Here is a 13,047-nt window from a genome sequence, read left to right as displayed (position 1 = left end):
CTATATTGTCTTTACTTTGGGGATCTTCTTCCTGATTTGCCTTCTAATAATCGAGTACTTCATCTCTATAAAAAAATAGCAATGCATGGCAAAGTGCTATAATTCTTTACTAATTATAAGATCATCATATAGAAACAAATACACATATCTTTTTCTAATCTCACATATCGAGTACTTCACTAATAATTATAAAATCATGAGATAGAAACACATAAAAATAGTTTGCACATACCTGAACGAAATCATTCAACAATAAATAATATTCAGGGATATTAGATCTATAGTTGTAGAAATCATACAGAATTGGAGTAGAAAGCCCCATATACAAGAGCTAGAAAAAGAAAAAAAAAACAGAAATCAAGGTTATAATTCTTTAGTACCAAAACAAAGATCAAAACCGAAAAAGTAAATTGATACAGCTGTGGATACTAGAGGTGCTGATAGTAACATTGATGCTGCTAATCCAGACACTTCCAGCTCGTTAGAGCAGCCTACTACAAGGCCCAAGCGTACTATTCAGCTACCAAACAAGTATCAAGACTATATCACTTACAAATGAGAATAAATTGCCGTTTCTATTTCTTTCATTCTGTACTTCCTTTTGCTTCTAGAAACTGTGTGAATCAGCATTCTGTTATGATTGCTGAGCTGTAGTATCTAGCACTAGATTTGGATTGTTGCTTTATATTCAGTATTTTCCCTAGTGGAAAGGTATGAATGAAAATTTTATGAAAACATTTCCCCTCTTCCATTATGCTTTAGGAGGCTCTCTCAGACCTCATATATCTGAGATAATATCATCCCGTCATCATAAATTTAAGAATGACAACTTCAATTCGCTTCAAAGCTAAGAGAGCAAGCCTTACTAGAAGATAAGATACAAATGTACTGTCACACAAATAGAATTCCTCCAACCCCCCTTAGTAATATGGTAGAGGCAATGACAGGCCGAACCTATATTTAACATTTTAATCAGAAAGGTATATACAAGTAAAAATTAACTACATTCCAAAAAATGTATAATTTGAGAAAAGAAGACCTTACATTAATATCTGGTATCGCTACCCCCACCTTGGAGGATAAATTTCTCCTCACAATAGTGAGCTTGGGAATCAACTCCTTTTCAATGGGTCCATCACTGTGAAAAGGGGAAAACACTTGACAAAATAAGCAGCTGCAGACTTCATCAGTGAAAAGGGAAAAACATTTAACAAAAATCAAAAAAAGGGAAAAAACTGAAAAACACTTCACCGTGTCGTAGTCTCGCACTCTGACACCGAACACCTCCCTTCACCGTTGCACCCCACGGTTGCACACTTGTCCCTTCACCGTCGCACCCCACCGTCGCAGCAAGAAGCCAAGAAGCACAAATGAAATAAGCAGTTGCAGAACTCGAACAAGTCAAATAGAGAAAATGAAGCGCGACCAAATAAAACGACGTCGTTTTGGGATTTTAGTAAACCCACAAACTCGGGGGTAGACTCGTGAGTCTACCCAAACTCCCCCAAGTCTGCGCTAACTCGAACGAGTCTACTCCATTTTTAATTCTGCTCCCGATTTAACTTGCTAAGACTTAGTAGAATCATAAAATCGTACGATTCTACGATTTAAAACCCGAGTTGGATAACCATGTCTATCAGGTTACATGCAATATACAAGAGGATTATACACACACAACATTAGTGCTTCCGATGTTCCAACATTCTAATAATGTGCATACATTTAATAGAGCAATCATTTCTCGTATATATTCCTTAGTAGGACACTAGAACAAAAATTCTGTCATAAGTTAAATAGAGCAAGTTAACTTGGCTTTAATTCATTGTGCAACTTTACCTTACTTTATTAATGTCTATAACTTATTATATTTTTTTGTTAATTATTGTTAAAGTTTGTTATTTTTATTTATTTTAGGATTGAAATATTTACTTATGATTTTATATATAGGAATCTTAATATATTTTTTTAATTGAGTAAATTTTTACAAGTTTATGATTCTATTTTATGAGTCGAGTTTACAAAGCCTCCACGATTTTATGTAGAATCGTGAGTCTGATAACTTTATGGGGTTCTATGCCTATATAGATTTCTCTCCTTTAGCTAACAAAGTAGATTTTTTTTTTTTGCATTTTCCCTCTAAATTTCTTTTCCTGTTCTTCTAATTTTTTTTTTTGAGAGAAAAGAATATTGATGTTCAGAAGGTTAGGGAATCCTTTCGGTACACACAATCGGAGTCAACATGTGAGCATTTTTTCTCTAAAGATAATGTTTGTGTGCTTTAATTTAGACTATTTAAAACTTCTCCTCTTTAAAATTATTTTTCTTTGTACTTATTATATTTTATATTACATTATTAACCCATAATTTGTCATATTTTAAAATTATATTGATAATGTTGTTCTTTTATTTAGTTTGAGACTTTATATTTTCTTTTCATTTGTTTTATTTTATTTTCTTCTCATTTATTTTATAAAAATGAAAAACATATTTTAGTTTTTAAATAAAAATATTTTTTCTTTTAATTTCTTAATTAATGTTTTAAGGACACTGATTATTGTCATTTTTCTTTGTTTTTATATGTTTGTTTATCAAAATTAAATGTGTTACATAAATTTCTTAAAGATGAGGCATTGATTCACATAAGTTTAAAGTTCCGGAGCAGCATCGCATTGATTCCTTTCTCCTTTTGAGAGGTCACTATTAGCTAGTGATAGTTAGGACGTGGTAGCTAGAAATGATAGTTACTTAGACTCCCTCTAGAAGAATTTAGCATTTAAGTTAAAGAAAAGGATGCAGGTTTGTGCTTAAATATTGTGGTTCACGGTTTTTTTTTTTTTTTTTTTAAATCAGCGAAGAAGAATTCTTATAAAATGGTACCAGTGAAAATTACATTAAAAAATTACAGAAAAATGTCAACACAGGTTAATAAGTATTAGAATCCAATAATTAGATAATAATACCTTTTAACCATTGTCACATAAACTCCTACCCAGTAGCCAATGACACTGGTAAGCCCACGCAAGTGCGTATGTAAATAGTCATCTATCAGTATTACAAAAATTAGACTAGAGAAATTACAAAAAGCTGCATACACTTCAATTTTGACACAACGCCAGTGCAGCCTTAGGACACATCATCACTTACAGTTGTTCTTACTCATTTGATTTTTTTTAATCATAGTTTGGAAGTAATTTTTTAATTTTTATAGATTATATTTTAATTCTGTTTTAGATTTTATAGTTTAAAAGTAATTATTTTAGTGTTTTTATAGTTTGTATTTAAATTCTTTTTTATTCTTTATAGTTTAAAAGTAATTATTTTAGTTCTTTGTATTTTAATTATTTTTTAATCTTTATTATAATTAAAAAAATATAAAAAAAATTATTTACAAATTATAATTATTTTTTATTATAAATTATCCTGAGATAAATTAGTTACAAATTACTTGCTAATATTTTTGTAGTTAATTGTAATTGATAATATTACTCATATTTTGATATTTTGATGGTAAGGACTAAAAGGAAATTAAAATATAAAATATAGAAACTAAAAAGATCACTTTCAAACTATAAAAACTAAAAGAGAATTAAAAGACAAATTATAAGGACTAAAAAAACTACTTTTAAATTACAGAGACTAAAGAAGAATTAAAATATAAATGTGAGGGACTAAAAGAAAATTAAAATATAAATTATAGGAACTAAAAAAATCACTTTCAAATTATAAGAACTAAAAAAATAATTAATCCTTGTTTTAATTTCTGGTACAATTTTGAGGACATAGGTACCATTGATCACATATGAATAATCAAATTATGTCCAGATTTTTAAACCAATTCCAGATGTGAAAGATAGCTTCATGGATGAGACTTTGTTTATCAAACCAGAGAGTCCATAAAGATGCAATTATTTCTAGCTTTCCATAATGACCATACAATAGCAATCCACATACAAATCCATTTATCACTTGCTTTTTCCTCTCATTAATAGGAACATGTTGCAAATAATGCTGCCTAATGGATCTAGGGAACACACCTTGTACTCCACACTACTTATAACACAAGTGTCATATTTCCACCTCCCAAAAAGGATATAACCATAGGCCATCTTTATTATGTAGGAATTTTTTATTCCAATAATTAATGTGGGCTATAATATTATAAGATAATTATATCAGCTATTTATCATTAATGGTTTTATTTTATCTGATCAAATTAAGTGAGTTCGTTAGACAATCGATAATATAGACTTAAATGAGTAGATGTCAGTGTTGACCCATTAGAAGATAATGAAAACTTTATTAGGTTAACACTATAAGAAGACTATGGTTTCCAATATACCAAGTCATCACATATAGTTTCTCTCTTCTCCCCATCTGAAGAGTTACAAAGGTCCTATTAAGGAATAAAAAAGTTCTGGTTGAGGAAGAACCATGAAGCTACCGGTTAGGTTGTTAGCCTATTATCCTTTCCGTAACAGATTCTAAGAAGATCACATAGATCCAAATTCAAATTCCATGTTCTGTTTGATTAATCATTATGGATCCAAGTATTCCTAAAACTCTTCATAATAGTCTAACATAATATGTTTTTGGTGATTATTGGTATTTTATAAGGATCCCCTAAAATTCCAACAAGTGGTATCATAGCCACTATTACTATTAGATTAGTAGGATTTAAAGTTATTTGATTCTAATTATACCTGGATTGCTTTGGTTATATGAACCCAATTTTTTTGGAAAGAAGCCGTAGAAATTGTTCTTGCTGTATGAATTTGGATTTGACACTGATATCACTTCTTGCACACTTTGGGCAATTCAAAGTGAGCTATAACACTCAGAAGGACAACTGATCCACTAATGAGCTTATATCTCATTGTTAATATTTGATCATTGCGCTGAAAGTACCAATTACAAGTTAATTTCTCTAGGAATTAATGTTGTGCTAGGTATCTTGAGATGAGTCTATTCCACAAAATATTTGCATGTTTTGTTATATATATTTTTTATATAACTAAATTATATGTGAAAGTTGTGTAATTTTAAGACCTGCCATTTATTATATTAAATTGTCTTGTATTTTTTGGTTAAATTGATTGAAACATGTTGTCAAAATAACCTTGGTTGCGTAAGTTGATTTGCTTGAATTTACATGGATGTTGTATGGAATTATTCATGCGAATTGTGCTCGTCCTAAAGGAAAACACAATTTGGCAGAATAATTACATGCTTGTGATGGTAAACATGTGGTGATTATAAATAGTGTGATTTTCTATGTGAACAATGAAATGTTAAGACAATAATTATTTGCCCGGAGTAATCATCATATAAGTTTTCCATGTGAGCAATGGAGTGTCCAAAGACAACCTTTGTTTGACAGAACTTATAACCAATGTTTGATCAATGCGTTGAGAGTATCACTTACAGTTAGTCTTTTTCAATCCAAAGATTGAGAATTAATAGTGCGCTAGATATCTTGTTTGGGTCTTGAAATTTACCATAAAGATTATTTTTGCATTGTATGTTTATTTTCTCTTCTTTAATTGTTATTGTTGATACTATTATGGTTTAAATTACTCATATTATTTAGATCCCAAATTTACATGTATAAAATAATTTTTTGTGTGAGTCTTAAGGTGATATATGAGTAATCTTGGTATGCAATACTAGAAAGTAGTAAAACACATTATGTATTAATTGAAGAGAACAAGAAATTACATGTTTTTATATTGAAAGTCTAGAAGTTTAGAGATCATTGGGTATTCTGATTTTGATTTTTTCGGAATGTCTTAATAGCAATCACTCCAGGTAATGATCCATATATAATTATGTTGGTGAAATTAATATTTTTCTATGAGACATCATACTAGAATTATGATTGTTAAATTATTGTAATTGATTTACCCGTTGTTGCCAACATTAAGTAGCCATCACGTATTTATTGGAACAATATCTTAACGGTCTTATTAAGGATTCAACCAAGTAAAAGTTGGTTGACATAAAGTATTTGGTGGTTAAATAAAGAATCCAGAAAATACAGATTTGTATATAACATATAGGGACTCATTCCATGCTAGCTGATTCACTTACTAAAGGTATGACACTTAAAGTTTTTTATGAGCACACTGCTCATATAGTACTTTAGTTTAGTAAGAGTCTTACTTATGTTCTATATCTTATAGTTTACAAATATTTTGTTGTTTGGATTTTCTGGAGAAATAAAGTTGAAGTTTATCATTTCATTATCAGCTTGTTTTGTTTGCAATATTTATGTTGTGTTTGGATAGATCTCTATAAAGAATAAAGTTTGGATCAATTGAAAGTATAATAGGCATGACTAAGATAACATTGCATGTAATTTTCATGCTGGTTATCCATATTGACCTATGTCATTGAGTGTAATGATGTGGTGGTCATTGGGGTCTAGTTACATTTGTTGTAGTGACGAAAGCCATAATGATTATATTATTGATATATGAAATGAACCATGTTGTTAAGGTGAAAGTCTAAAGGTAAATAACATACATATTAAGCATGTCTAAAGATAAACAAGCTTTTAAGAGTTACAAATGTCCTATTAAGGAATAAATAGATTCTAATTGAGGAAGAACCATGAAGTTACAGGTTACGTTGTTAGTCGATTATTCGTTCCGTAACAGATTCTAAGAAGATCACATAGATTAGAAATCACCTACGGATTCAAATTCCGTTGCATTTATTTGATCAATCATTATGGATCCAGATATTTCTAAAACTCTTAATGATAATCTAACGTAATATGTTGTTAATGATTATTGATATTTTATAAGGATCCCTAAAATTTTAACATATTAAACACATTTTTTTTTCTTGAGATTATTACTGCTTGGTAAATGGTAAACAATCTCTGAGTAGTCTCCATAAAAAACGTTGTATTTTAAGAGGAATATTTGAGGACACAAATCTTCCAAAAAGAGAATTGTGAAACTCTAAATTATCAAGTCCACATAAATGTGTGAATGCAAACTTTGACATTATAGATATCACTTTGATGAGGTATTCATCTCCAAGTATCCAAAGTATTTATTTTGCAAGAAAATCTCCCTCAACTCACTATGAAATTTCTCCACATCAATGTTTTCCCGTTGGAACCATTCCTTCCAAATTAAATTCCACTCGCATTTAACCCCGTATCACCTCCCAACATCACCATTTTCTTTGTTTCTTTGGCAATAATTAAGAAAAAGCCCAGGGTATCTATATGCTAAACACTCCCACCCAACCAAAGATCGCTCCAAAATAAAAAAAGAATCACCCTTCCCCAAAATTCACTCAACCGAAGTGTTGAACCACGACAGAGAAGGTTGGCTCCCACAAATCATCCTCTAATATCTCCATTAAATAGATGATTTTTTTATTGACCCCTTCTAGTTGCAACCCTCTCCAACTCCCATATTTTAACTCAAGCACCTCACAAAGCCCATGCTTACCCATCATAAGTTCCCACTTCCATTTTATCATAAGAGCATTATTGAAAACAAAAATATTTTTTATGCTTACAAATTTTTTTTCTTGACAAATTTTGTCCCAACTTTTCCAACAAATTTTCTTTTTCCCCTCCTCCCTACCCCAAAAAAAATTCTTTGTATGCCCACTAATTCTCCCCCAACCCCCCCCCCCCCCCCCCCCCCCCCCACAGATAATAATTACAGTTCTAAAATGCAATTGCTGATAATCAGTGGTTACATGTGAATACTATTAGTCTATTACCAAAAACAACATTCTTGGAGACCTCCTCCTAGTCTCCAACAATCACTTATTTTTCTATAAATTTTATATATGTAACATTTTAACATGTATCACTTATTTTTCCCCATAGAATGCTCCAACAATTATTCAAAAAAAAAAATGATTGGATATTAGTTTTCTATTTTATCTTTTTTGAAGAATTCTAATGTAAAATATTTTTTATAAAATGATTTATGAGTTAGTCATCCATTTATTTTTCTGCTATATAATTGATTTTTTCATTTACTCTAATAACTCTTTTTAACTATCACAAGAAACATATTATAATTTAAAATTATCAAAAGTTAAGTAAAAATAATATTTAACAGAAAAAATGGAAGAGTAATTAATAGAAAAATAATTATACAGTCTCTATCTTTCAGTGGTTTGGTCACAAATTAATGACCTAAACTTTACTTGTAATGTGAAAAGTTTGAGAATCTTGAAGTCGTTAACTTAAGGAAATTAAAACTTTACCTGACCACTATTGTAAACTTTTTATTCTTTTGATCTTTTCTTTTTTACACTAAAAAACAGAAGAAGAAAAGTAAACCATTTTTTTAATATGTTATTTGCTTGATATGTTATTTGAATTTATAAAAAGAACAAAAACATCGCTGTTAAAATTATATAACAACATAATGACAATTAATTTTACCCTTTTCTTTCGAGCAAAAAAATGAAATGTTAAGATAATAATTAAATAATAGTAATGGAAGAAAGAAAAATAACACATGAATTAACCCATGGAGTACGTGGATGAGGGTCGAGGCTCTTTATACTTAGTCCCCCCATTTTTGCATGCCAGCCATGGTCCACAGTTACTTTGTACCCTTCTAATTCTAGTTATCAAAAATATATTTTCCATCCTCTTAAATATAAAATATTTAAAATTTATTTTTGAAATTTTTTAATATATTTTTTATTCTCATCAAATTAAAATGTATTATTTTTTAGTCTAGACTAAATTCGGATAAATCCAAACATACAATGATAATTTTTTACATCAATTATGTAAATGACAAATATAAATATGACATTTTTTATGTAAAATGTGACTTTTTTTATATTAATTGTGCATATAACTAATATAAAAAAATTGTATATGTAAATTTAAACGTCTAAACCTTATTTGGAGCCAAAAAAATAATACATTCTAATTTTATGAGAATGAAAAATATATTAAAATTTTTACAAGAACAAATTTTAAATATATTTATATTTCTGATGACAAAAAATATATGTTAGTCTGTATAATGTTTATTAAAAAAACCTGCTATTATTTCTTCCGCATCCTAGCTATGCATCATTGTAGTAACTTATAAAAAAAGGGGAAAAAATTAATGGTGTGCCTCAACTTTAAACGTATGTGAATATGCCTTTCCTCACAACCACAACCACAACCACTGTACCTGCAGCTTCCATAACATGCCCAACCTCCATTATTCCTAGCTTCACTTAGGTGCAATCTTACTCCCCATCACAATCATACTATCTGTTAATAAGTATTGTGCTATATATAAATAATGTGTTATAATGTAACTGATGCGCGCTTAAGGGTATTTTATTAGTGGATAGTTAATTGTCACTCTCTTACGTTATAATCAAGACTCTTCACTTGTCAGTCTATAAACTCATCTGCATGAGCTGTAGTAAATTGTAATGTGCAGCCAAATAGTGATAGAACATATATATTAGGCTTAAATAACATTTTCATGATTTTAAGTTGCGGTTGCAAATGCCGTCGTGGTTGCATTGCGGCAATTACAATGCGAATTGTGGTTGCTGCAAAATGAAATTATTATATATGTCTACTTAATGTAAAAATAATTTTAACAATTATTCTAATTATTATATTTCTTAATTCATTTATAAGAAATCATAATTTCTCATTCAATTTAAGATTTGGTATCCTCCACCATTCCATGCGGGTCTTCCCTTTTTTTTTTACAAAAAAATGAAAAAGCACGATGCTAAGGTTGTGTTGCAACTCTAATGCGGTTTCATTGGGGCTACGTTGCAACATTTTATGTGATTCAAAATCACAGCGTAATTGTGGGCTGATGTGGTTGTGGGCACAATAGCGTGGTTGTAGATGGAAATTTAAAACCATGAGCCTTTTAGTTCTTATAAAATATTTTTTTAGTTTTTTTTAAAGATTTTGTTTTGATTAGTCTTTTTAATTTTTTCTTGTTTTAGTTTTTCTTGTCAAGATATAAGAATTAAGTTGACAACTTAAATTTGACGGGATAATTACATGTAATTTTCTTGGATAAGTTTTGTTTTTAAATTTTCATTTATTCAAAACAATTAATGATGACATATTAGTTGTGATAAGGAATTTAAAAATATTTTTTTTTTAAAATGTCTTGTTAGAATCCTTGAATGATAATATGTGAGTTGAAATCAGAATATTTTATTTGACTCTCAATGATCTCTTTTATAGAAAGATTAAATTATCTAATCTCAAATTTTTTTCAAATAATGTAAATAAGAAAATATAAAATAATTATCTTATCTTTCCTTTGATAAAAGATATTTTCTAGTATTAAGATTATATCTTTATCTTATGATTAAGAAATAAAAATTTTCTTTTACCTTATTTAAATCTCTTTTATATTCAGGATTTGAGTAACCTATTCCATTGACCATCAAGTATGGTGATTAATCCTAGTAGATCAATAATTTAAGACTCAATTCAAACAAGTAACTCGTTGAAATTAATTTAAACCAATTGAGTAGAACCTGAGTTAAAAATTAATTAAACTCATTCAATAAACAAATTAAACTTGAATTATGTATAGTTTAATTCGATGTATTAATTTATGAACCAAAACTCGATATATATATATATATATATGATGGGTATTAGGGTTTAATACTTTAATCTGATTGGTACACTAGGATACAGCTTCTTCCTAAAAATATTAGTTTGGATATTGGATTTTTAATTTTTTAAAATAGTTTGGATATTCGCTTCTAAAATGGTTTTCGTAAAATCGTTCTGAAAAGTCATTTTAAAATATGTTTTTTTCATTAAATATTGGATGGTACAAAATAACTGCAGCTTATATAAATAAATATTTTAATTAATTAACTTACATTGTTTTCTGAAATGCTGGGCCAGAGCTGCTAAAACATCTAATTAACTCAATTTATAACCACACCAAACAAAATTACTTTAAATTCATTTTTTTAGATTTTAAATTTAATTCATTTAATGAATTTTAAAAAATTCAATCTATGACCACCTTTGCTGGTTAATTAATTGGTTGGCTTTCAATTGAAAACCCTAAACTAACTTAAAACGAATTATAATTTTATCTATCAGAATATATTCTGTCAGATGAAATTACAATTTCTTTTAATTTTCTACTTTACAGGTTTAAATATTTATATCAAAACGATAATTTAAATTCAATTTAAGTTTATATATTTTACTATATAGTATTTTTTAGTCTATTTATAATAAATTCATTATAAAATATTATCAATCAATATTTCTATAATGAACATATTTAAAATCTTTACAAAACACAAATAAAAACATTTATTGACTATATTTTTTTACCGCAAAAATGTTGTTAAAACTATTCTTACAACTTGGATTTGATAACAATTACACTGTAAATAAATTTTTAATTATTTAACTCATGCATCAAACAAAAATATATGTTGACACACTTCTATTAAATTTTGCTTGTACTAAAAAGAACAGATAGGATTTTTTTTTAAGAGATTTTTTTTAAGAGAGACAAAAGAGATAAGATGAGTATATGACATAGAATCTACGTTAACACATTTTTTTATGACTCCACGTTAACACTTAGGTTATTTTTTGACAAAATTAACTAAAAAATTAGTTGAAAATTGAAAGAAATAGCTAGCTAAAAATTAAAAGCTAAAAAATTAATTTTTAAATTAGAAGTAGCTAGCCGGTTAAACTAATTGTTTAAATCACTAAAAAATATAAAATGGTAAAAAAATAATAAAATTATAATTTATTTAAAAATGTAACATGAAAAATAAATAAATATATTGAGGATAAAAATAAAAAAATATAAAAAATTAGAAGATAAAAACTATGATTTTAAAAAATATTATTTTAAGTAACATTTTTAAAATGCTAAAAATTACTTATTAAAATTAACTTTTAAGTTAATAAAAAAATTTAAAATTAACTAAAATATGTCACCAAATATAACCTTAACCAGAAGAAGAAATCAGATTTCGTGTACCGGTGACAAAAGAGAAAACGTACATAACTACATAACGATATTTATTAAATAAATTTTTCTATGGTCAACCCTAAAACAAGAAGAAAGTCAAATTATAGATACGTCTCAATCAACGAGTCGTAAACTAATAAAATAATTAAGAACCTCTCCATCAACATGTAGTACGCATTAGGTTAATAAAAAGATTTTTCTATACACCATTAATATTAACTTTGCAATCTATTATACATTTTTTATACCATGCATTTCTTTTATATGACTCTTATAATACAAATTTATGCAAATGAATAAAAATTGTTTTTATTTGAAATATCATTATAAAATAATTGAATTATTTTATCAATTCATATTCAAATTAAATTAAAATTAATTAAATTTAATATAATATATTTAATCATTTTAACATCTAATAGTAATAAAAATACCATTTAAAATTCTATGCTATTTCAATATTTAATTTTACAGTTTTTTTATTCTCAAAATATTTAAATTATATGAATGTTTTATAATAATCATTATATATATTGTAGAATGGATATGTCTCATCTAAATATTTTATAATTTATTTAAATATTTTTTCATTAAATATAACTCTATTTTTTGTTATTAAATATATTAATAATGATATCATACAAATTATTCAAATAACTCTGATTTTAATATTTATCGAACCTTTTAGATAGTAAATTAATTTAAAATTTTATGAATAGTTATCATACAAATTATTCAAATAAATAATAATTTTCACTATATGATACATAATATGTGGAAAATATTTATTTATATAAATTTATAAAAAAAAACTAAAAATAAGTTTAATGGTAAAATTAATTCTTTTAACTTTTAAACGTAAACTTCTCATACTATTTTTTTAGTATTTCAAATAAAATAAATATTTATAAATTATATATATATATATATATATATATATATATATATATATATATATATATATCCAGTAGTGTATATTTTATTAATTGCTAATAGAAGAATAAATACAGGAAATTTTCTAGAAGAATCATGAAATTTTCAAACCATAGAAAGG

General features: G+C 27.1%; 1 pseudogene; it reads right to left on the bottom strand.

Annotated features, from left to right (window-relative positions):
* LOC114368317 lies at positions 1-2,971 on the bottom strand (annotated as a pseudogene).
* Positions 2,972-13,047: the final 10,076 nt, after the last annotated feature.

This window comes from Glycine soja, chromosome 9, assembly GCF_004193775.1.
Source record: "Glycine soja cultivar W05 chromosome 9, ASM419377v2, whole genome shotgun sequence".
Lineage (NCBI taxonomy): Eukaryota > Viridiplantae > Streptophyta > Magnoliopsida > Fabales > Fabaceae > Glycine > Glycine soja.
The sequence above is the reverse complement of the archived record's forward strand: the minus strand, read 5'-3'. Positions and strand labels throughout refer to the sequence as shown.